The sequence below is a fragment of the Schistocerca gregaria genome, chromosome 2, assembly GCF_023897955.1.
Source record: "Schistocerca gregaria isolate iqSchGreg1 chromosome 2, iqSchGreg1.2, whole genome shotgun sequence".
In the NCBI taxonomy this organism is placed as follows: Eukaryota; Metazoa; Arthropoda; class Insecta; order Orthoptera; family Acrididae; genus Schistocerca; species Schistocerca gregaria.
This window is the reverse complement of record NC_064921.1, coordinates 434,748,894-434,775,439: the sequence shown is the minus strand read 5'-3', so window position 1 is coordinate 434,775,439 and position 26,546 is coordinate 434,748,894. Positions and strand designations below refer to the sequence as shown.

General features: G+C 43.7%; 2 protein-coding genes across 2 annotated transcripts in view; one reads left to right on the top strand and one right to left on the bottom strand.

Moving 5' to 3' along the window:
- Positions 1 to 26,546, bottom strand: part of LOC126324953 (adenylosuccinate lyase) — a 722,118-nt gene that overhangs the window by 432,935 nt on the left and 262,637 nt on the right. The window lies entirely within an intron of this gene.
- The window catches only part of LOC126324969 (uncharacterized), a 96,723-nt gene continuing 73,310 nt past the window's right edge, over positions 3,134 to 26,546 (top strand). The window contains exon 1 of the mRNA XM_049995133.1: positions 3,134 to 3,282. The gene's annotated coding sequence lies outside the window, so the exon portion shown is untranslated. The remainder of the gene's footprint in view (positions 3,283 to 26,546) is intronic.

Below are 26,546 nucleotides of genomic sequence, written 5' to 3'. Positions count from 1 at the left end.
ATTTGGCCGGGCAATACAGGAACGGTTAATGCTGTTTGTGGACGACGCTCGAGTTGTCCGGGGGTGCTCATAGGTGCTGCTTTTGGTTCAAATCTGGCGAGCGACCTTGCCAAGGCAACATGTCAACACTCTGTAGAACACGTTGGATTACAACAGCGGTAAGTGGGCTAGCTTTATCCTGTTGGGAAACACCCCCTGGAATACTGTTCATGAGTGGCAGCACAAGTCGAAACACCACAACGACTTACAAATTTGCAGCAGGGTGAGCGGGATAACAGCGAGAGTGCCCATACTGTCATAAGGAATCGTACCCACGACCATAACACCAGTTTGTCTAGCACGCAGACAGGTTGTTTACAGGCCCTGAACTGGCCTCCTCGTAACCAACACACGGCCATCACAGGCACCGAGCAAGAACCAGCTTTCATCGGAAAACACAACAGACCTCCACCTTGCCCTCCTCTCGCTTGACACCAATGACGTCGCAACTGGCGGTGATTTGGGTTCAGTGCAACGCACGCCACAGGGCGTCCGACTCGGACCTATCCTTGAAGTTAACGAAATGTGACAATTCCTTGCATCAATGTGGTACAAACTATTGTTTCTGCTGCAGATGCAGTACGATGCGAAAGAGCCGTACGCAGAAAACAACGGTCTTCCCTCTCGGCAGTGCTACGTGATCGTCGGGAGCCCGGTCTTCTTGCGACCGTACATTCTCGTGACTACCGCTGCCAGCAATCGTGCACAGATGCTACATTCCTGCCAAGTCGTTCTGCAGAATTGCAGAAGGAACATCCAGCTTCTCGTAGCTCTATTACACGGTTTCGTACAACCTCAGAGGTGGTGATAATGGCGTCTTTGTCGCCTTAAGCGCGTTCTTGCCCAACATCAGCTCACGACGTCCAATCTCAAGGGCAACTATGGCTCACTACAGTTACAGCGTACCTGATTTGCATCCCCATAGTGCTACCACCGCCACTCTTACGCGGCTGGCGCGAAATTAGAAAAGACATCAACATTCATTTATAGAAACACGCCTACCAACTTTCGTTTATCACAATCCATTTTTGGTGTTGTAATTTTTTTCCCCATCACTCTATGTTCCAAATCGCCGCGCATATAAACGTAATTCTCTGATGCCCATTACTCGGGTTCTAGTGGTGGTAAAAGTTTGCGTCAAGTGTTTTGGATATCCCTTGGGCTAGGGACCATTTGTACACCCAGTTCTTCCTGTTTAGGGAAATGGAGGAAATCCGTTGGTTCTTTGTCCATTTGATGTGGTCTACGCTGGGCTTGATGGGACTTACGGGAGGAACCCTATTTCAATGAGTGTTTCCTTGAAAAAAAAAACACAAAACGATTTTGTACTATATTTTCAACGTTCCAGCGAACCAAAACCCAGCCGATGATTCCAAGACGCTGTGCACACCAAATGGCTGCAACTTTTACGACATACTCTTAAGATCCCGATCTCGAACAAACTTGAACATTTTCTCCGTATGTTTATCCGTTTGCGAGATATAGAGGTTCAAAATTACCCGACTTGTACACATAAAATGCTCACGTAAAATCCTATGTAAGGCAAAAACGTAATTTATAAAGTGGCATAGCAAGGAGGAATATGTTGTAAAGCGTCTCCGTTAACATCTGGGAACCCCATATTGCACTGTAGCACATGTACAGTTTTCTGTACGTAATTTCCGGTCTGAGGTGTAAAATTACTTTTGCGTTATTTCAGTTTTACGTAAATAAACTTCCTAAATTATGCTGAACAATACATTTATTTTCATATGAGTAACATGGCCTACTGCAGCAGAGAAATGTGCTCCTATTGGAGTACAAGAAATGCTTCTATGTTCCCATTTATTTAAAAGAATCTGAAAAGCGGGATACCAGCTGTCTCATTATTCCTTCCTCACCACCTTTAAAAAATTTTCCGACCATTTTGGCATGTGAACATATTCGTGCTTATTTATGCTGAGTGATAAATACGGAAAAGTAATAAACACTGTAAGATAGTAGACGGAGGTTGCGTTACAAACTCGAAGCTTCTGAAATGTGATGCTGCAGAAGAATGGTAAAAATGAGATGTGTAGATGAATAACTAATGAGGAGGCACTGAATCTAATTGGGGAGAAAAAACATTTATGGGACAACTTGACAAAAGGAAGGAAGCAGTTGATAAGAAAAATTCTACGGCATCAAGGAACTGCCATTTTGATAACGACAAGAGGCTTGAATGCAGCAAGCAAGTTCAAATGGATGTAGGTTGCAGTAGTTACGCAAATATTAATAGAGGCTTTCACAGAACAGCCTAGCGTGCATACATGTAACAAACCAGTCTTTATACTGAAGACAACAAGAACAACGATAGAAAATCCAACGGCGCCTTTGTGGAATCATGTTGCAACCTTTACCAAGAGACTACACCCTGCTCACAAGGAATTGTAAACACGACTGGGACATCACAGGACCAATCCAAAGCTTTTATTTAACCTTTGAAATCTTTGGAAATTTGTGGTAAGTTCGATACGACAAGTTGCTGACGTCATCGGTCCCTAAGCTTACACACTACTTAGTCTAACTTGAACTAATTTACGCTAAGAACAACAGACACACCAATGCCCGAGGAAGGACTCGAACCTCCGACGGGGAGAGCCCCGTGAATCGTGACAAGGCACCTCAAACCTTTACCGTGATTGCTCTTTCATCTTTCCGGTTTTTCTCTTTACCTGATAACACTTTTTTTTTTAGACAGTGTGTTATGACACATCGCTTTACAATAATAGGCAGGTTTGACACTTGGATGGCAGCAAGGGCACTGGGCTAACAACGCTGTGGCAGACACGTGCTGTGCGACACCGCTGTGTTCCCATTTCGCCCGTTACGGCGCTTCCTGCAACGCTCGACCCAAACAAAACAGAAGCACAGCTGAGCCGTCAGGTGCTGGGAATGAGGCAGCTGGCGGCCGCGTTCCACAGGCGCCCACGCTAGCCTTAGACAACACGGCTACCTGGGCCCGGGTTAGGGCCGCAGCTGTTGCTTTCCCCCCACCCTAAGCCGCCGCCTGTTGCGCGCTGGTCGCCCTGCCTCCAGTGACGTAGCGCCGTCTTCCAGCTGTGGCTGCCTGCCCGGTACACGGAACTGGCCCGGTGCTGCAGCACGTAGGTTTCGCTTCGCGCCGAGCGTCGCATCATATCGTCGCGCTTGGCTGTCTTACGTGAGGCTTCGCACGTAACGACCAGTCAGCAGCCTCGCCTAGAACTGTCAACGAGCTGCATCGTAAGTTAACGGCGCAATACTGCGTAACAATAAAAGCTTATGCAAAGCTGTATTTTGGCATGTAGTGTATATGGGTCAGGAGACCTAGCATCTGGCTACCGATCGACTGAAAAGTGTTAGGTTTTCTTATTTATTTTTCAGTATTTACTAGACGCTGACACGTTGTTGCGACTATTTGGTGATGAGGCCGCCATTGTGCATACTGTATGTGTCCCGGAAGACAGTGCGGAGCATCATAATCCGGACTCCACGGACAAAATTTCGGAAGTTACTCAGTGATATTTTCTGAGTATTTGGTATTTGGTGGCTCGTTTATGTTCAGTTCCATTTGTTAGCACAATTCCTTCGTTTCTGTAATGACTTAACAACAGTGAAAAAGCCAAATACAGTGAAAAAGCCAAATACTTTGAAAATATCCCTGAAAAAAACCTCGAAATTTTATCGGTGGAGTGAAGATTCCCTTTGTACACACTGTAACCAACACCGACGTCCCGCTGAAACTGTCTAAAACATTGACGAGAGCACCTAACTAGTAGACACGTGTACCACTGTTAATCCAAAATATAACTGAAGAAGCTCATTGTACCAATTTACCTTGAACAAAAGCAGGGCTTTAAAATACATCGATCACTATCTTTCTTTTCAATATTTGGTCATGGACATACAGCCATTAATCACACTTGGACAGTATCGTTTTGGCACTATTATAGTTTTTGGTTTATGTTTCCTTAACTTCAGTTAGCAAAAGATGTAAACAGAAACAAAGGATTAATTTCTCGTAGCACGAAAACGAAAAACAATACATATGGCCGTCAATATCATTCGGGAAACGGTACGACCATCATACTACTCCGTGCACAAGTTGTGCACAATGTGACATATCTCCTCTACGCAATGGCTTCCGCGTACCACAATGATTTGTTTTTACAGATAAAGAGCTTTTGGAAGCATCTGTCGTGGCGTTTGGTGAAAGTGATTCAGGGAAGCAACGGTAGACCTAAATCAAAACAGCCGTACAGCCATCAATCCCCCTCATACCGAATGCATATCCAGTCTTAACTTTTGTGCCATCTCTTCGGTATTGGCACGTGACCACAAAGTGTATGTGGGGGACAAGTGAACAGCGCATTCAGAGGCAACTTAGTTGCGATGTAATACACATTGTGAACATCTTACTGGATAACTCGACTCTACTGTTGGTTGCCCCAGTCAAGACGTCCATGCCTCCGCTAAAAGGCTTGCGTCTACAGGGGCATAGAGTATGCTTTTCTGTTGCCTCATCTCTTTTGTAAACGATATCCAAAGTACATTGAGCTTTTGCAACACGTTCGTTTTATGCGTTTTCGGCTACAATGTGTCGGTTCCACTTTTGGGTAGATAATAACTGTAACACTTGAATACGCGACGTGTGTGAGCCTTTGCGTGACATTTACCCCATTGTCAACGTCGCTCACATAAGCAGCTCGCCCCATTCTCTTGAAATTAAACTGACAATCGTACTCTTCCGTTCCTGAAGACTTTTAGTTGAAGTAACGTATCTGTGACCTCTGGATGAGATTGGCACACTCAGGGTTGAGCGTCCCGTTGATACCCAGACCGTTAAAGATGGAGCACAAGTTCTCATTCTGAATACGTTGGGGAAGAAGACCAACCGTGTGCCTTTTTAACGAACTACCCTAGCATTTGCTTTAAGCTATTTAGAAAAATAATAAATTTGGATGGCGGACGGGGATTTGAACCGCTATTCTCCTGGATGAGGGTGCAAAGTGTATCACTGCCTCAGATCGCTCGGCCTTTGTAGACAAGAACATATTAATACTGACGTGGACAAAAACCAACTGCAAACTGCTGATACAATGTTGAAAGCATAGCAATGACAAACGATTTCTTAAATATGTGTTTGGTTTGCATCGTTCGAAACCAGTGGACCGAGCCCAAAACAGGGAGAATAGTGTCGCACCATAGCGCCAGTTACTCTGGATTTATCTACTGCCCAACAAAGTCAGAAACGAGCGAAAGTCTTTGACTTGACGTATGCCATAACCATGATATGTGAGTACCAGATCAAATATAATGGCTTTACCACTTCATGAAATTTTCCTCTGCTTCACAGCAAAAAACGACGTTTGTTTGCACAGCATCAATCGACATTCGGCAAAGATGACTATCACTGTACTGTTTAACGTAGCTGCAGATGAAATATGCGCAACAGTCGACAATGCCATTTGATGATGGCTCGTATGGTACCTTTTATAGTTCAGCAGTCCCTATCAGTTAATTTATTAGGCCTGTAAGAACGATAATTGCGTTTAGCGTTTTCCACAATGCTTCCACTCACAGTGACATTAAAGTGGTCACATGCCATCACTCCAACTAAACTTACAATTCCCGACAGTCATGTTCCTTTTCAGACCACTCATTATCTCTTTTGACTGACTTTAATATAAAACACGCCTCTGACGATGACACATGATGTATGTACCTTTGAAACCACAGATAGTTTATTCAATTGAGTTTCCAGGTATTAGGACCTCAGTGAATCTGGAGGTCGTCTGCATGAAAATAAAAAGTACTGTGCAAGTAAGCGGAACATTTGTGATTTAAACACACGGAATCCTTCAGGTACACCTACTGTCAATCTCTCCAATGCACTTTTAATACTGGTAGTGGCTTCTTTCCGGATGAAATCTTTCCACTGGGCTGTGTTTCAGCTGCTAACATGTCTGAGATGTCAGATGTGTACCTCCAAAGCTTCAATGAGAGTAAGTGTAGTGTCGTATTTGCTTTGTTTTAATGATGATGATGATGATGGTGAGGGAAGGGAGAGGAGGAAACCATGTGCTGCCACATACCTTGCTACTTATCGACCAAGGTTATTGCTGAGCTTAACGTCCCCATCCAACAGACGCGATATAGTATATTTCAAATCGCTTCTATATTGGTAGGAACATAAGACGAGGACCAGGAAATAGTTGGAGGAAAGTGAAGCCCCAAGACTAAAAGCTGTTTCTGCTGCCAATCGGGATTTCCACGGTCGTAATTCTTCAGAGAGAACGTTCATAGCTAATCACACATTCCCCGTTTGATAAAACTACGTAATATGTACGAGGAAGAATCGCGGAGGAGACCGTAGTTTGGCGATAGCGCGGCTGCTGTCGTGCTAGCCGTACACAGGAAAGAGGGAAGGCCCGCGCGGCTGGTGCTTTCTTATCTCTGGGCGCCTCCTGATAGCCGGAGCAGAGGCCGGCGCACGCCTGCTCGCTGCTCACCCCAGGCGGCGTCGCAGGGAAACCGCCTCTGCTCGCTTATCTTCTGTGACTGGAGTTGTGAAACTACCGTAGGCTTCCGTAAGCTACCGTAAGCAACCGAGGACTACGGTGGTTTTTCTAGTAGCTTTGATCGGTTATGGCCGTACCCGCGTTACCTGTACGTTGGGTATGTTGCATACCTATCGGGCGTTAGCTCACAGCAATCGCTTTCTTTCCACACGCGATCAGGAAACCGGAAGAGGTGGAGCATCTAGAAACTGAATGAGGATATATAAAGGGACAGGTAACGTACGTAACATTTTTGTTCTACATAGTTATCCTTCTGTCTGTAACTTAAGAATAAACAGTGTTTATAGCTAAAGTGAAAATGTCAATGTTTAATTCAGGTTTTGTTTGAAAATTATTGATTTGCAAAGTGAAACAGAGGGATGTTGTAGTAAAAATAAGGAAAACAACCAAGATTTATCATACGACGCTAGAAGGCGCAATGTCCCCAACAAGAACATTTAAAAACAAACAAAAAATATCAAACATCGTTTCAATCCTTCATCGAACTTAAATAATAAGAATAGCATACTCTTGCCTTTGGTCATGGTGAAGAACGTTCTACTGACTACGAAACAACAGTTGTACATATTTATGTTTATACATCTAAATTGTACTTGCATTAAAAGTAATTCCTTTGGTTACATAAAATCGCAAAAGTTACACGATCAAGTAATTTTTATTTCTTATAAAACGCAGTTTATATTCTGTTAGGATATAAAATACGCAATGAACTAACATCGAATGATATGAGGTTCTAATGATGTGCAAAACAACCAACCAACCAAACAAACAAACAACAAAGGAAAGTCGTCGTCTCCCATTTTCTCCCCTACACATTCATTAATGTTTCTTTCCCTACTATCAGACCTACTGAACCGTAGTTTTGGTAGAGCGTAACGATCTGTTAGTTAACGCGACTTTGTGCTGTTAGTGACGTATATGACCATAAACCTGGAGAAGCAATAGTAATGTTCATGCAAGTTGTTTCCCGCCCTGTTGTGTGTTCTGTTATTTGATTCATACTAAACTCCGCCCGAAAGGGCCATTAAGGCCCAACGGTTCTGACCGGCCGCCGTGTCATCCTCTGACTACAGGCGTCACTGGATGCGGATATCGAGGGACATGTGGTCAGCACATCGCTCTCCCGGCCGCACGTCCTCGGTTTGCCTCAGCGCTCTGCTCTGTGTACTGGATGGGTATTTGATTCAGAAAACGAATTATTCCGGCGCACACGAATAGGTTGTGGGAAATTAACCTTAGGCGGAATGGCAGGAAGGTCCACCAGGCACTAAAAAAAAAAAAAAAAAAAAAAAAAAAAAAGGCAGGGCACAGAGTCGCTGTATACTCTCGTTATCACGACATTCATCGTACTACCGACAAATCAAGCAGATGCTTTTAAGTACTTATGATGCCCACCCGAACTTACTTAAATTCCCGTCACTGTTACTGTTCCAGCAGAACGCCAAACACAAAGCCGTGATAAGTGAATAAAAACGTGAAAGCGAGTAGTATACACTATCAGATCAAAAGTATCCGAACACCTGTTGGTGGACATTAATATGGGGTGTGTTTATCCTTCATCATTATGAAGGGTTGAACTCTGCTGTGAAAACTTCTGGCGAGGTGTCTGTCTGCATCGTAGCCCACTCTTCCTCAAGACCAGTGACGTGAATGACCGTGACAGGAACACGTGGTGCTGTAGCCATGGAGCAATCGAAGAATGTCGTTTGTAAAAAAAAAAAAAAAAAAAAAAAAAAAAAAAAAAGGCAGGGCACAGAGTCGCTGTATACTCTCGTTACCACGACATTCATCGTACTACCGACAAATCAAGCAGATGCTTTTAAGTACTTATGATGCCCACCCGAACTTACTTAAATTCCCGTCACTGTTACTGTTCCAGCAGAACGCCAAACACAAAGCCGTGATAAGTGAATAAAAACGTGAAAGCGAGTAGTATACACTATCAGATCAAAAGTATCCGAACACCTGTTGGTGGACATTAATATGGGGTGTGTTTATCCTTCATCATTATGAAGGGTTGAACTCTGCTGTGAAAACTTCTGGCGAGGTGTCTGTCTGCATCGTAGCCCACTCTTCCTCAAGACCAGTGACGTGAATGACCGTGACAGGAACACGTGGTGCTGTAGCCATGGAGCAATCGAAGAATGTCGTTTGTCGGAAGAATCTTATTATACACTGTTTCCAACTTATGCCTGAGTTTACGTCCCAAGGGACAGCAGTTTCGTGATATTTCATGGGCCCCATGGAAACTACACTCCTGGAAATTGAAATAAGAACACCGTGAATTCATTGTCCCAGGAAGGGGAAACTTTATTGACACATTCCTGGGGTCAGATACATCACATGATCACACTGACAGAACCACAGGCACATAGACACAGGCAACAGAGCACAATGTCGGCACTAGTACAGTGTATATCCACCTTTCGCAGCAATGCAGGCTGCTATTCTCCCATGGAGACGATCGTAGAGATGCTGGATGTAGTCCTGTGGAACGGCTTGCCATGCCATTTCCACCTGGCGCCTCAGTTGGACCAGCGTTCGTGCTGGACGTGCAGACCGCGTGAGACGACGCTTCATCCAGTCCCAAACATGCTCAATGGGGGACAGATCCGGAGATCTTGCTGGCCAGGGTAGTTGACTTACACCTTCTAGAGCACGTTGGGTGGCACGGGATACATGCGGACGTGCATTGTCCTGTTGGAACAGCAAGTTCCCTTGCCGGTCTAGGAATGGTAGAACGATGGGTTCGATGACGGTTTGGATGTACCGTGCACTATTCAGTGTCCCCTCGACGATCACCAGAGGTGTACGGCCAGTGTAGGAGATCGCTCCCCACACCATGATGCCGGGTGTTGGCCCTGTGTGCCTCGGTCGTATGCAGTCCTGATTGTGGCGCTCAAATGCACGGCGCCAAACACGCATACGACCATCATTGGCACCAAGGCAGAAGCGACTCTCATCGCTGAAGACGACACGTCTCCATTCGTCCCTCCATTCACGCCTGTCGCGACACCACTGGGGGCGGGCTGCACGATGTTGGGACGTGAGCGGAAGACGGCCTAACGGGGTGCGGGACCGTAGCCCAGCTTCATGGAGACGGTTGCGAATGGTCCTCGCCGATACCACAGGAGCAACAGTGTCCCTAATTTGCTGGGAAGTGGCGGTGCGGTCCCGTACGGCACTGCGTAGGATCCTACGGTCTTGGCGTGCATCCGTGTGTCGCTGCGGTCCGGTTCCAGGTCGACGGGCACGTGCACCTTCCGCCGACCACTGGCGACAACATCGATGTACTGTGGAGACCTCACGCCCCACGTGTTGAGCAATTCGGCGGTACGTCCACCCGGCCTCCCGCATGCCCACTATACGCCCTCGCTCAAAGTCCGTCAACTGCACATACGGTTCACGTCCACGCTATCGCGGCATGCTACCAGTGTTAAAGACTGCGATGGAGCTCCGTATGCCACGGCAAACTGGCTGACACTGACGGCGGCGGTGCACAAATGCTGCGCAGCTAGCGCCATTCGACGGCCAACACCGCGGTTCCTGGTGTGTCCGCTGTGCCGTGCGTGTGATCATTGCTTGTACAGCCCTCTCGCAGTGTCCGGAGCAAATATGGTGGGTCTGACACACCGGTGTCAATGTGTTCTTTTTTCCATTTCCAGGAGTGTACATCTAAATGGATACTCTGCAAATCACATTTAAGTGCCTGGCAGAGGGGTCATTGAACCACCTTCACAATTCTCTATTATTCCAATCTCGTATAGCGCGCGGAAAGAATGAACACCTGTATCTTTCCGTACGAGCTCTGATTTCCTTATTTTATCGTGGTGATGGTTCCGCCCTATGTAGGTCGGTGTCAACAAAATATTTTCGCATTCGGAGGAGAAAGTTGGTGATTGGAATTTAGATTCCGTCACAACGAAAAACGCCTTTCTTTTAATGATATCCAGCACAAATCCTGTATAATTTCTGTGACACACTCTCCCATATTTCGCGATAATACGAAACGCGCCGCCTTTCTTTGAACTTTTTCGGTGTACTCCGTCAGTCTTATCTGTTAAGGATGCCACACCGCGCAGTAGTATTCTAAAAGAGGGCGGACAAGCGTAGTGTAGGCAGTCTCCATAGTAGGTTTGTTACATTTTCTAAATGCCCTGCCAATAAAACGCAGTCTTTGGTTAGCCTTCCCCACAACATTTTCTGTGTGTCCCTTCCAGTTTAAGTTGTTCGTAATTGTAATACCTAGGTATGTAGTTGAATTTACGGCTTTTAGATTAGACGGATTTAGCGTGTAACCGAAGTTTAAAGAATTCCTTTTAGCACTCATGTGGATGGCCTCACACTATTCGTTATTTAGTGTGAACTGCTAGTTTCCGCACCAGTCAGATATTTCTTCTACATCGTTTTGCAGTTTGTTTTGATCTTCTGATAACTTTATTAGTCGATAAACGGCAGTGTCATCTGCAAACAACCGAAGACGACTGCTCAGATTGTTTTTCCTTTATTGTTATTTGACACCTTACAATAAGGTGGGCTGGCAGCAGCACACTACGCTGCTCTTCAGCCACAAGTTTTACAGAGAAAATACAATGGAGAAACAGAATATACAGAACAAAGTGGAGGGCAAAAAACAGTAGACACAGAAACAAATAATACGCAGCCGTTCACATGCGAAGACACCTAGATAAACTGTCGGCTTTGCACACGGACACTGATGACGGAGACGACACGTGAACGATGGAGCGTGGGTGGCGAAAAACACTGAGGCACAAACACGACGGCACACATACTAAAGCTGCTCAGATTGTCTCCAAAATCGTTTATATAGAGAAGGAACAGCAAAGGACCTATAACAGTACCTTCTGTTTTACTCGATGACTTTCCGTGAATTACTACGAACTGTGACCTCTCTGACTGAAAATCGCAAATCCAGTCACATAACTGAGACGATATTCCATAAGCACGCAATTTTACTACGAGCCGCTTGTGTGGTACAGTGTGTAAAGCCTTCCGGAAATCCAGGAATACGGAATCGATCTGAAAATCCCTTGTCAATAGCACTGAGCACTTCATGTCAATAAAGAGCGAGTTGTGTTTCACAGAAACGATGTTTTCTAAACCCATGTTGAGTGTGTGTCAATAGACCGCTTCCTTCGAGGTAATTCACAACGTTCGAACACAATATATGTTTTAAAATCCTGCTGCATATCGACGTTAACGATATGGGCCTGTAATTTAGTGGGTTACTCCTATTACCTTCCTTGAATATTGGTGTGACCTGTGCAACTTTCCCGTCTTTGGATACGGATCTTTCGTCGAGCGAACGGTTGTATATGATTGTTAAGTATGGAGCTAATGCATCAGCGTACTCCGAAAGGAACCTAATTGGTATAAACTCTGGGCCAGAAGACTTGCCTTTATTAAGTGATTTGAGTTGCTTCACTATTCCGAGGATATTTACTTCTACGTTACTCATGTTGACAGCTGTTCTCGATTCGAATTCTGGAATATCTACTTCGTCTTCTTTTGTGAAGGCATTTCGGAAGGCTGTGTTTAGTAAATCTGCTTTGGCAGCCCTGTCTTCGATAGTATCTCCATTGCTAACGTGCAGAGAAGGCATTGATTGTTTCTTGCCGCTAACATACTTCACACACTACCAGAATCTCTTCAGATTTTCTGTCAGGTTTCGAGACAAAGTTTTGTTGTGGAAACTTTTATAGATAGGCATCTCGCACTGAAGTCCGCTCCGAGACTCTGCAAGGTCGCATTACTGCCAAGGATTGTGTGACCATTTTGACTTGACAGGTCTCTCCCCAATGGTGATGCTGCGTTCCGAGACGACAGAGCCCCTTCTCACACACCTAGTGTTGTCCAACACCGATTCTGTGAGCACGAGGACGCACTGTTGCGTCTTCCCTCGGCCGCCAGTCAACATATCTCAATCTTATTGAGCCTTTGTGGTCTGTTTTGGAGAGTAAATGCGTGATCACTGTCCACCTCAATCACCGTTACGCGCTAACTTGTCATATATTGCACGAGAAATGCAAAAATTCATTTTGTACTTGGTAATGCTCCCGTGACGAGTGCACACGGGAGGAATGTAGGGCTGCATGTTGCGGAGCGCCTGTGGTGTTATCTAGTGGTCCCTCCTACTCCTGTGCCAGACTCCATTGCCAAGCATTTGTAACGGTGCTGTGCCGTCAGTTTAGCATTCTCGCTGAGCACAGTGCTTTACTACTTTTGGTGAAAGTACGTTTGTAAACATTAATTACTGATTTGACACTGTAATCTGTTAACTGCGTTTCACATTTCTTGAAAAATATAGTTTTTTTTTTAATCGACATATATTAAAAAATTGCAGGTATTCATAACCATAGACGAAAATATTTTGTTCTTTCGCTTACTATCATTTGCGGTAAATATTGTTTCAAGAGCTCGAGTCGTTAATAAAATATTAGGTATTTTCTTATATTCCGCAAGACCATCTTCAGACTTAAAAATGTTTGATGCGGCCGTCACCTTTTGTTGTTCTGTAACAGTCCTTTCAGCTCAGTATGTTACAGCATTACGGCAAAATCTCTGAAAATCTCGACTTCAAATTCTTATTCCATTCCCTCATCGACTGCTACTTCCAAATAGGGACGGTGGATGTCGCTGAAACAACCTACTTTATGTTGTGTCAGTGCTTTCCAGGCCACTTTAACATGACTATTAAAAGCCGGTTAAAATAATCGGTTTCTAAAATAAGTGATTTTCCGTTTTTTATTCCTATTATTTCATGTAATAAACGTAGAAAGATGGAAAAATCAGTTTCAAGATACATAGAATCAAAATATTAAATTAAGCAAATAAAAGAGAACGCAGTCCGTCCACCTTTCGCTGCTTTCCTCGAAATGAGATAAGTAACTGCATACTACAAAATATCACCAGTATTCTCCTAAAATATCTAATTTTTTTGAAACTCTCCTCAAAGATCATGTAGTAATCCTGTATCAAACCACTATTTGGGCGTTACGAATAGTCAGTGCTAAAGGATTCACACTGAGGTTAAAAGAACTGAATTTTTCGTGTTAATGGCAACAAGCAGATAAAGGCATATCATGTAGACACAGGCAGCAGATCACGTACTATCTATTTTTATTGTAAACTAAGAATGAATTTTTAAGTTTTTCATTTATTCATGTTACCACAATTTCCTTCCGCTTTTATTATTTCATACGAGTGGCACGACACGTTTTTAAACTTTTAAAGCAGATGAAGCATTGTACTTCGCTGTTACATCACTTCATAAGCATGTTTTCAGACTAGGGTTGGTGCCATTCTGCAATACAACGGATATCCAGCGACGACAGTGAGGAACTACCATGTAGACCAGGTGGGGGCAAGTCTTGCACACTGCACGCACACGCGTACCTTTAGCCACGGCTCATGGCGACAGGGACATTATAGTCTCAACAATGCTGTACCAGTTTTTATGCCATATGATTGTTATGTGTATCTCTCGGCATTGTTATTAAAACAGGACCAATCGCTTTTCCCATATTGTGTAAAAACGCAATGTTTCATAACAATGTAAATTTTACGTATAAAATTACTGGTTATTTTAAGTTTTATTTAAAAACGAAAAATTTAGCATTTCTGCTATGGCTGGTTGATACTCGGTTTTAATTAAAAAATAAAAAAAACTTGTTATAATCAAGACCAAATAAATACAGAAAAAATCGATTATTCAGAACTGAAATTCCGGTATGGGTTTTAACGAGTCGGTTTTTCCCAAACCTACTTCCAAGTACTAATTTCACTACAGCTGCGGGCCTGACAATATAGCCGACAAGCAATCCCGTCTCCCCTTAAAGTAAATGTTCTCCATAGATTTTTCCCTCTCGTCCGTTGTTTTTAAGCAACTCCTCGTTTCATATATTTGCTGTCCATTTCATTTTCGAAGCACTGCTTTTCAGATGTTTTCAGTTGCTTCGGCCATGTTCTCTCTGATTATCAATTGTTTCTGTAGATATGCTCGAGACACAGAAAAACACTACACGATGCGTAAATAGGAGAGAAAAACAGACGATTGTTAATGAAAACTGTCAACAGTAAGGAAGTCCCAACTATTTAACAAGAAAAATAATAGCTATGTTTTTGTAGCGCTTAGAAACAATGACACGATCGTGTGGTATTGTTTGGCCGGGAGGCCCCATCAGGGTAAGTTCGGCCGCCGAGTGGCAAGTCTTTTTTCAGGCGACTCCACACTGGACGACTTGTGTGTCGGTGATGATGAATGATGATGAGGACAACACAACACGCAGCCCACCGGGAATCGAACCCGGACCCTCCGCATGGTAGGCAAACACGTTACGACTCAGCTAAGCAGGCGGACTAGCACTTAGAAAAGAAGGTACAGAGAATAAAGTAAAGAGACATTACTTACTGCCTTCTACGCAGTTTTTGATGCATCTCTACGTATATATTCTCACGAGCAAATAAGTGAGGATGTTGTGAAATGTTTGGAAGACACTTCCCCTATTATTTTTTATTTTTTGTTTTTTGTTTTCAGTGTGTGTGAAATCCTATGTGACTTAACTTCCAAGGTCATCAGTCTCTAAGCTTACACACTACTTAACCTAAATTATCCTAAGGACAAACACACACACCCATGCCCGATGGAGGACTCGAACCTCCGCCGGGACCAGCCGTACAGTCCGTGACTGCAGCGCCCTAGACCGCTCGGCTAATCCCACGCGGCTTGGTTTTCAGTTTACCATACGAAATATGGCAAGAGCATCTATTATGAATCTCACTTTGATCATTGTCATTGCTTGTCCCTACACTCAGTAACTATATTCCCAACTTCTGTAGAGAGCACGGCCTCTCGCAAACTCACTTTCGCCGTTCAGGTGTCAAACTGGACAGCAGAAAGCTCGCACGCTATATTGTCGCTGATGTGTAAATGAAAATGGTCACTCGTGACTAGCGACAACCAGTACAAGAATGAAACGCCAGGGACGCTGCTGTAAACTTAACTTACCAGGAGTAGTCGTAAAAGGGTCTGAAGCCGGCGGCAAGAGGTGATGGGGGCGCTGACGTGGAGGGGAGTCCTGGGGCGGCAGCCGACTGTCCTTGGGGTACTTTTCCGCCCAGGGCTCCCTCCGCCGGCCCTGCTAGAGGTTTTCTCGCCCACGAGTCGTCCTCCCCTGGGTCCATCATTAACGGAACACTCTCTCCGCAGAAGAGCCCACTACTGGCTCCAAGGACGCAAGGTACCTCACAAAGCACGATCGCCAACTGACAACCACATCGGCCGTCCACGCGGCACACCATTAGTCGATCTTCTCCCTGGTCTTGCTGAGAGCATCACGCACAGCCTTTCTCCCTGTCCTATACATTTATGCCTCTACATATACACACTGTAATCCACTCAACAATGCATGGCGGAGGGTAAGTCATACCAATATCACCGGATTCTCTTTCCTGTTCCATTCGCGTACTGAGCCTGTGTACGCGCGTTAGTGTCTGTTATTTTGTTCTCATGGTCTTTATGCCAGACATACCGTAGTGGCAGCAATACGGTCGCAGTCCTCTTCGAATACAGGTTCAAGAAATTTAGCCGACAGCTCTTCGTTAGAACCGGGCCATTTTTTCCTGAGCAGTACTATGTAAGTTCCACAAGGGTTTCTATTACATTTTTCCGACCAGTCAGGACCCTAGATATGGACCTCTGAATTCCTTCGACGTCTGTTGCAAAGCCTAGTTGATAAGGACTCCAAACACTTGGACAGCACTTCCTAATTTGACATACTAGCGTGCTGCATGTCATTACGATTTCCCACAATAGGTATTATACTGTAGGAATTTGGAAAGGGAAAATATCTACATCATCTACATCTACGTCAATAATCTGCAATTCGTAATTAAGTGCTTGGCAAAGGATTCACAGTACATTTTAGGCTATTTCTCGACCGATCCACTTTCGAGTAGCTCGTGGGAAAAACGAGCTCTGATTTTCCTTATTTTATTACGTGAGATCAACAAATTGTTTTCGCATTCGGCGGAGAAAGTAGGCGACTGAAATTTCATGGACAGGTCCCGTCGCAATGGAAAGTGTCTTTCTTTTTATCACTGCCGTCCAACTCGGGTATCATATAGGAAGGGGGAAAACAGAACGTTTATAAGCGATGCCGGTATTTTCGTTCTGAACAACCGATATTTTTCGGTATCAGCTCTCGGTTGTAACAAGTTTCTTTTATTTTTACTAATTACCGGAAACAGAACCGAAATACCAATCTGACATCGCAGAACTGCCAAAATGTTTGGTTACTAAACAACACTTTTTTAAAAAAATTAGTAATATTTATCCGTAAAATTTCCATTGTTTTGAAATATTGGATTATTATAGAAACTGGGAAAAGCGATCACTATTATTTTCATAAAAAACGCCTGCAGTTTGACACTAGCAACAAATACATGACATAAGAATTGCTTCAGATAGCAGAGAAAATAATGTAACCGCTGCCGTGTGGCGTCGCCTGCTCTACGGCATGTGTGTACGTGCAGTCTGCAGGATTTGCCGCTCTCCCCCCACCCGGTCTACACGGTAGTTTTTCCCTATCGTCATCGGGAATCAGTAGTGTTGCAGAATTACACCATCCCTAGTTCGGAAGTATTTTGCGAAGTGCGGCAGCAGTGAAATACAATGTTTCATTTACTTTAAAAGATTAAAAGCGGGAGGAGGCACAAAATCTGGAGGTATCATAATTATCAGGAGAAAACATCCCCAATTTCCTTGGAGGAGAAGACAAATTTGGTTGATATACCCATAATTTCAAAGACGTGTTCTAAAATTGTTGGATATAGGTCCCGCCTTTTGTGCAAAACTTTTTTCTTGTTGCCCAGACAATGAAACTAACTCTTAAATTATTTTTATTGAACACTGGCCTACAGACTTTTCGCTGACGAAGACAACTCAAACTTAACCTATTCATTTATTACCCACAACATAGAAACCCAACGCAATCTGACTGGTATACATTGACAACATGACTTCCAATAATCAACACAAAAGAATGGCCAAGAAATCCTAACATAAATACAAATCAAAAAAATATATTATATTAAAGAAATATGAAACTACACCCAACTCTGTTAATTGCCGAAACTCATTTCAATCAATAATCCCAACAGTGCAAACCCCATTCTTTTTCATAAGTCACTTACCTCACAGAAAATCTTCATAACACGAACTGCAGCAATTACGGCAAGTAGCAACTACAACCAGCTAAATGAAAAGATTCTAACTACTAGGAGGCATATGGTTAACGAAAGAAAGATTTTGTTAAAGAGCAAACAATGCATTTAGAAAATTTTACCTTTTTCATGAGACATCCACTTCCAAAAATTTTATAGTTGTCAACAATTCCACTGCACAAACATTACCAACCAAACATCCATCATCGTATATTTGCTTGCGTATTTTCTTAGCAAAACATCATTTGATCTCACTTTACAATGCATGTGCTACAAGAATATCGTGTCCATGCACTTCCCTATGCACTCGCTGATTTCTAGTCCGTCCAACCATAGAATCTCTTGCCGAGGGCGCAGAACGCTGTCAGCTATATTAACAGAATCTATAGCGTTGCCAACATACAAACAGGCTACTTACATGTTTCGGCACCTCTGTGCCATTACCAGTGGGTTGTATATTGAAAACGTGAAAAAAGTGAACGTATTTTATGTTGTAACTGAGCTAACAAATGAGGCCTAAAGACAGTTTTTGTTTGTTGGTTTGAGTTCTTACCTTGATTTTACGTTATACGGTTTTGCAGGACCATCTGCAGCGTGCCCTGCACTTACAGCTTGTCATTTGCAAACCAAACGACGTAAATGTGAACTTTATCAGCCAGTTAACATCTACCTTGATTTTTAAAAACGTGATTTTGGTGTGGCAAACTGTTTTGCGTGTATATTTGTAAATACTCACGTTTTGTCGTGACAGATCCTCCTCCTTTCGAGTTCTGAGAGGACTGACACACACATATTGAATGTACTTCGTGTAAGTTTGGTTTAACAAACGCCTTTTCACTTCGCAAAACGCAGTGTCAACGATGTTGTGTCCTAACTCCGTCAGCGCCGGGAACAAATGAACGCGGACGTAATTACAACACACATCAACATCGTTTACATCGCATTTTGCGAAGTGAAAAGGCGTTTGTTAAGCGAAAAATATGCTAAGTACATTCAATATGTGTATGTTCAGTCATCTCAAAACGCGAACGAAGGGGGGCTCTGTCACGACACGTCAGTAATTATAAACATACACGCAAAACATTTTGTCACGCCAAAATCAAGCTTTTAAAAATCAAGGGAAGTGTCAACTGGGAGACATAGATCACATCTGGTTTGCGGAGGACAAGCTGCCAGTGCAGGACATCATACAGACGGTCCGACAAAACCGTATAATGCAAAATCGACATAAGGACAAAAATGAACAGAAACTGTCTTTAGGCCTCATTTAGTTAGATCAGCTACAACCTAAAATGTATTTAATTTTTACAGTTTTTTTAAGAAACAAAACCCACCGATGATGGCACAGAAGTGCCGAAACATGTTTTGGTAACAAGAAAAAACAGTATTTTGCATAAAAGGCGGACCCTACATCCAATAATTTTAACTGCAAACACGGAAAAATACAAGAGCTGCAAATCCAAAAGACGAGTAGAATGTGCTATAAACGTGGGATAATAACTGAACTCTCTAATCTTTTTGGTTACTTCAGGATGAAAAACTGATAACATTCAAAAGTGACGATGAAGGGAAACCATCAACTTTCGGGGCCTTTCGTTCTCGCTGCCGCGGCGCCCGTCTCCTTCACTTTCACTATTTTTGCTGGAGACAATGGCAACTGATTTCTGCTGCAGCCTCAGCCCACATCGATCGTGACCTCTTTCTCCATCACATCCAAAAGAATTTTTCAATGTGTTTGAAGTCTATGTTTATTACTGAAACATAACAATAAACCGAAACCCGGTTATTTTGAGCAATTGTGGCACTCAGTTTACCCCGTGTAACCGAAAATCAGTTTTTTCAGCGATAACCGCCATCCCAGGTATCATATCCGTAACACTCTCTTCACTATTTCGCGATAATACGAAATTAGGTGCCCTCCTTTCGAACTTTGTTCTCCGTCAACCTTATGCGTTAACGGTGTCATACCGCGCAGCACAATTAAAGAGGACGGTCAAGCGTAGTTTAGGCAGTCTCCTTAAAAGATTTGTTGCATCTTCTAAGGGTACTGCCAATAAAACTCAGTCTTTGGTTCACCTATTCCACAACATGTTCTATGTGTCGCTTCCAATTTAAGTTGATTCGAGACATTTAAATTTGTGTGATTTATCGTGTAACAAATTTAAATGTTTCTTTTTAATACTCATGAGGAAGACCTCGCCTTTTTTTATTGCCCAGAATCAATTGCCGCTTTTCGCACCACACAGATCTCTTACCTAAAAGGTATTGTAATTCGTATTGATTTACTGATGACATTACTAGAGGTAAACGACAGCAACATCTGTAACTAATCTAATAGGACTGTTCGCATTGTCTCCTAAATCAATTAAATAGTGCAAGGAGACGAAATACGAACTTTAACGGCTTGCCGATGGCATTGTAATTCTTTCAGAGAATAAAAATCTGCATCACTTCGTGCTCCATAGCTGAATAATGTAAACGCCAATTAAAACCACCACAGCTGTATTTCAGGTACGTTTATTACGCCACAACCGTTTAGGTGTTCCGGTACCTGCAATGGTGACCTGCCTGCAATTCAGAAAGACAAAGGGTCACTGCTAGGAATCTTCTTTTCTCCCTGGCTTTTTAGCCATCGGCGACCGTGGCGTTTGCAGCCCCGCTGTCTCCCACTGTCTCCACTTGTGCGTGCAACGCGGCGCGTCCTCCCAGAAACAGTTACTGCTCCACTACGAGCCCGCTACCCTGACGCAGAACAAAGCAACGGAACAGCACGTGCAATTTGCTGCTCCTCACTTTCCACAAAGGCTCTGCGCTCGTTGTCGGCTCCGCAGCCGGGAGCACTCTCTTTGCTTGAAATAGCCGCACAGAACGTGAGCACCTGTTGCAACCCTCTTCATCCAGTGTGCATCAACTGTGTGTGTCCACTACAAATGACGTAACGGAAAACTCAGTCGGATAACAGCCGAAAATGGTTCAAACGGCTCCTAGCACTATGGGACTTGACGTCTGAGGTCATCAGTCCCCTAAACTTGGAACTATTTAAAACTAAGCAACTTAAGGATATCACACACACCCATGCCCGAGACAGGATTCGAACCTGAGACCATAGCAGCAGCACGGTTCCGGATTGAAGCGCCGAAAACCGGTCGGCCAAGGGAGAACAGCCAAGAGAGGATAAGAAAATACTTCTACATTTACGAATTATTCATCCTTTATCTCGCTATCATTGGCTGATGATGAGAAGGAAGAAATTTCCTCAGTCGTGGCGAAACGACAACAGGATCGATCCGGGTTATATAATCCACGGAAGTGCCACAATGAAAGAAAGAAAAAGACCTTCATTCTCAGGCAACTACCTAACAGTATGTTGGCGAAGATGTACAATAATGTAATGCATTCCGTGCTGTGAAGTTTCATGGATGTTCCATTACATCCTTAAAGGTCACGGTGTAATCTCTGAATCGTTCCACTCCACGCTAATGCTTTCGTGGCTCCTGGCAAACGTTGCACAACTGATTTAAAGGCCATAATTGTACAGTCTGACTTACTCACTCTCTCCAAGTTACACAACTGCAGAGAGAAAAGCCGGAAGCAGCCCACTTGGGTACAAATGCGAAAAAAGTGCGAGAACGTCCTATGCGTAGACCGGCCACATTCAGAGGCCTCGAACGAGTTGTTGAAGACAGTGAACACTTACTCAAAAGTCGTTCTCATATACAATTTTCTTGTTTTTCTTAAACTAATTGACGAACAAGGGGAGGCCGCAACGTTCGGATCACGGATTTACTTCAAACTTAGTACACCTTTAGTAGGCCATTGAAACCACATAATGTGCAAGTAGTAAAGTACACTACTCTGGCAATTCCGAGAAAATCGCAAGGGAAGTTTTACGCGGCTATTACGTAATTGATGTATTTCTATATCTACAGCTACATATATACTCCGATAGCCACCAAGCGCTGTGTGTGTGGCGGAGGGCACAATTCGCGACAAAGTCATATTCTCCTCCCCCCCCCCTCCCACCCTACCCTCCGCTCCACTCGCGGATCGCGCGAGGGAAAATCGACTGTCTGAACGCCTCAGTACGAGCTCTTATTTCCCTGATCTTCGAATGGTGATGATTTATATTTGTGAGTGCGTAGAAACCAGAAGTTAAGAGTTCACGGTGGTCAAGTGGTTCGCGTTGGAGCTTCGTAAGACTGCCCATCGAACCTTCATTTTTGTACTACAAGGGTAAATTCTGTGATATTAAAAAAAAATAGCCCCTACACTATTAGTTCTTACTACATGATCAACGTCTCACGGCTATGCAGGTTAACTGCCAAATGGGGTCTGCCTCTATGTCTACAGCTCCAAGCGTCGAGATGCAAAGTATTTCTGCGTACCTTACCAGATTGCATGTGCTACGTATTTCGTAAATCACGACAGGCATACATTTTCAGGAAGACTCCAAACGGTTTTTTTTATTTTATTGTCGATAGCAATAAATATGTTTGTTCCAATAACTAAATTTAATTAAAAATAGTAAGTAACCAAATAACATGAAATCCACTTCATGCAAATACACTACTGGCCATTAAAATTGCTTTACCACGAAGTGACGTGCTACAGACGCGAAATTTAACCGACAGGAAGAAGATGCTGTGATATGCAAATCATTAGCTTTTCAGAGCATTCACAGAAGGTTGGCGTCGGTGGTGACACCTACAACGTGCTGACACGAGGAAAGTTTCCAACCGATTTCTGATACGCAAACAGCAGTTGACCGGCGTTGCCTGGTGAACCTTATTGTGATGCCTCGTGTAAGGAGGAGAAATGCGTACCATCAGGTTTCCGACAATGATAAAGGTCGGATTGTAGCCTATCGCGATTGCGGTTTATCGTATCGCGACACAGCTGCTCGCGTTGCTCGAGATCCAATGACTGTTAGCAGAATATGGAATCGGTGGGTTCAAGAGGGTAATACGGAACGCCGTGCTGAATCCCGAAGGCCTCGTATCACTAGCAGTCGAGATGATAGGCATCTTTTCCGCATGGATGTAACGGATAGTGCAGGCACGTCTCAGAGATCGAGATGGGGACGTTTGCAAGACAACAACCATCTGCACGAACAGGTCGACGGCGTTTGCAGCAGCATGGACTATCAGCTTGGAGGCCATGGCTGCGGCTACCCTTGACGCTGCATCACAGACAGGAGCGCCTGCGATGGTGTACTCAACGACAAACCTAGGTGCACGAATGAAAAAACGTCATTTTTTTGGATGAATCCAGGTTCTGTTTACAGTATTATGATGGTCGCATCCGTGTTTGGCGACATTGCGGTGAACGCACATTGGAAGCGTGTATTCGTCATCGCCATACTGGCGTATCACCCGGCCTGAGGGTATGGGGTGCCATTGGTTACAAGAATCGGTCACCTCTTGTTCGCATTGACGGCGTTTTGAACAGTGGACGTTACATTTCAGATGTGTTACGACCCGTGGCTCTACCCTTCATTCGATCCCTGTGGAACCCTACATTTCAGCAGGATAATGCACGACCGCATGTTGCAGATCCTGTACGGGCCTTTCTGGATACAGTAAATGTTCGACTGCTGCCCTGGCCAGCACATTCTCCAGATCTCTCACCAATTGAAAACGTCTGGTCAGTGGTGGCCGAGCAACTGGCTCGTCAAAACATGCCAGTCACTACTCTTGATGAACTGTGGTATCATGTTGAAGCTGTATGGGCAGCTGTACCTGTACACGCCATCCATACTCTGTTTGACTCAATGCCCAGGCGTATCAAGGCCGTTATTACGGCTATAAGTGGTTGTTCTGGGTACTGATTTCTCAGGATCTATGCACCCAAATTATGTGAAAATGTAATCACATGTAATTTCTAGTATAATATATTTGTCCAATGAATACCCGTTTATCACCTGCCTTTCTTCTTGGTGCACCAATTTTAATGGCCAGTAGTGTACATGTGATTTTCTAAATTATATTTCCTACCAGATGTAATATAAATTAAATATGACCAGGGATGAAAAATAGATTAAAAATTAAGTTTTCGGGGGAGTCGGGCCATTGCCTCTTATACGATCGTCTTCCGTAGTTAGAACGCTGACCACTTGACCACCATTAACATCCAAGCACCTACGCACCGATACGTCAGTTACGTAATAAACGCGTTAAACTTATGATTTTCTCAGAATTGTTAGAGTAGTGTACATCACTACTGGCCTATTACGTTGTTTTGGTGCCCTGCTGAAGGTGTAAACGGTTTGAGGTAAATCTGTGATATCAATACCGTGGCCTCCCCTCTTAAGTGCTGATAATTTAACACCCATTATCCTAAAACACTAATCGTCATAAATTAATCAGCGATAATGACTAAATGACTTCTTCAACTAGTTCACGGCCGATGTCTTTCTCCATCCTACTCTGCCTGAGCTAGTGTCCCGTCAGTATGATCGCACTGTTCGGCGAGTCGTTGAACCCTGACCTTCCTTACTGTCATTCAGAAACATGTACGAGAGCTGTAACACCTGCACGCTTTCTCTCGGTATGTTGTCTTTGTCTGCTGCCGAACGCCGATGAATAGGCCAGTCTTCTCTACGTCTGGTGTTGCTTTTAGGACCAGGTGTTCATTATGCGACTGATCTGCGACGTTCCCGTTTGCCGTATGCGTCACCCCACATCACTATGACTGCTACGTCAGTTCGATGAACCGATCATTGGTTTCTTATGTTGCAATAGCTCGAACTGGTTCACAAATATTTAAGTGGTGGCATGATTTTTCTGCAGTGCCGAGAGACACGGATCATTTTAGTTGTTTATTACTCGATTTACGGATAGCTGAATGTAGCTCTTTTCTACCGTGACCCGATATAGCTTGAAACTGGCATTTACACGATACCACCGCTATTTCACTTCATGAAACCATTGATTCTACCGTGACCCGATATAGCTTGAAACTGCCATTTCCACGATACCAGCGCAGTTTCACTTCATGAAACCACTGATTCCGTTTCCAAGGGTTGCTTTTTATCGCGGAACACTTTCGTTAGTCACCAAATGTGTATTTACATATATTTCAGCGTATGTTGTAATTATCGTCCCGTAAGAGCCTTAGACTGCAGTTCTCTTCATGCTTATCTGTCCCACTCAAACTTCAGTCTTGAATAGGCCAAGTACTGTTTGTGCGCATCAGAGACAAAAGTGTTTGTTCTGAGTTCTAAGAATGAGAACATCACCACTGGTGAAACAACTCACAAACATGTCGTGGCTGATAAGACTATAAACATACTAGGCACAGAAAACGTAAGACTTCTGCATGTTGAGCGAATTACGGGAATGCGTAGAAAGTCAGAAAAGAAGACCACGCACAAGATTCGTAGAAACTATTCTCACATTTTTGAGAACCCCGAAGCTCGGATGTAAAGAACTGAGTCACGGTACCAATTTCATAACAGGCCGATACAATCGATACCAGTAGGTTACAAATGGACGTAAGGAGATGCTTCGTCGCAGTAGGTCCGTGAATTTATGTAGAGATGCAGTAAATTTTATTTATGAAATCAGTCGTTTTCTGGCAGCTTCGCATGGTTGTGGATGCCTGTTCTGGATACAGACGTACTGACAGGAGCTGTGTTTAAAATAAAACTATCGGACGTCTACGTAAATGAAACTACTGTCTGCATCTGGTGCTAGGATTGACAGGGCTACGACATAGAAAAGCCGGACTCAGCGCTATATTTAGACGAATTTTTGCCCTAAAATAGAATCAGTTGGGTATTTTTAGTTGTTTATTAATAATCCGTTACTGTCGGATTTTTGCGTGCTCAACCTTAAGAGTGCTTATAACAACTGCAAACAGCTTTATAGTTTGGAAACTTCTACAGTGACTAGTTGCTCTCCCTTCTTAATTGCTGTCTTCTTCGCAAAATAATCTTGTATCAAACTCAAGTAAGAGTCCTTCATTAATCACAATAAGAATTATCTACTCTTCTGAAAGGGAATATTGAAAGCTAGACAACAACTTTGGTGATTTCAATTAGACTTATAAAGAAATTAATAATCTGTACTTAAATATCAGTATTTCTGGTTTGAACCCACTTTATGAAGAAAGTTATTTTTCTTGGAAATCACGTCGCGAAACTCTCGCCAGTATAATTTTACATTATACAACAGCACTTTTGTAACTGCGTCGGTTTGCACGTAATCGTGTTCCTTTGTCCATTGAGCGTTTATGAAAAAGAAATATTCTGCCAGTGTCGATAATCCCGAAAAAAATCTTCATTAGGCACTTGCGAGCCACAACACAACGCGGTTAAGGGCAGACCGCGAGCGTGGCGAGGTGGGGCCGACTGGCATCGGCTGGCCGATCGGCACCTTCTACTGGCGTGAAGAGTTTGACAGAGCACTGGAAGACCCGAGTCGACACAAGGCCCGGGGAGTAGACGACATTCCATTGGAACTACTGACAGCCTTGGGAGAGCCTGTCCTGACAAAACTCTACCATCAGGCGAGCAAGATGTATGAGACAGGCGAAATACCCTCAGACTTCAAGAAGAATATCATAATTCCAATCCCAAAGAAAGCAGGTGCTGACAGATGTGAAAATTACCGAACTATCAGTTTAATAAGCCACAGCTGCAAAATACTAACGCGAATTCTTTACAGACGAATGGAAAAACTG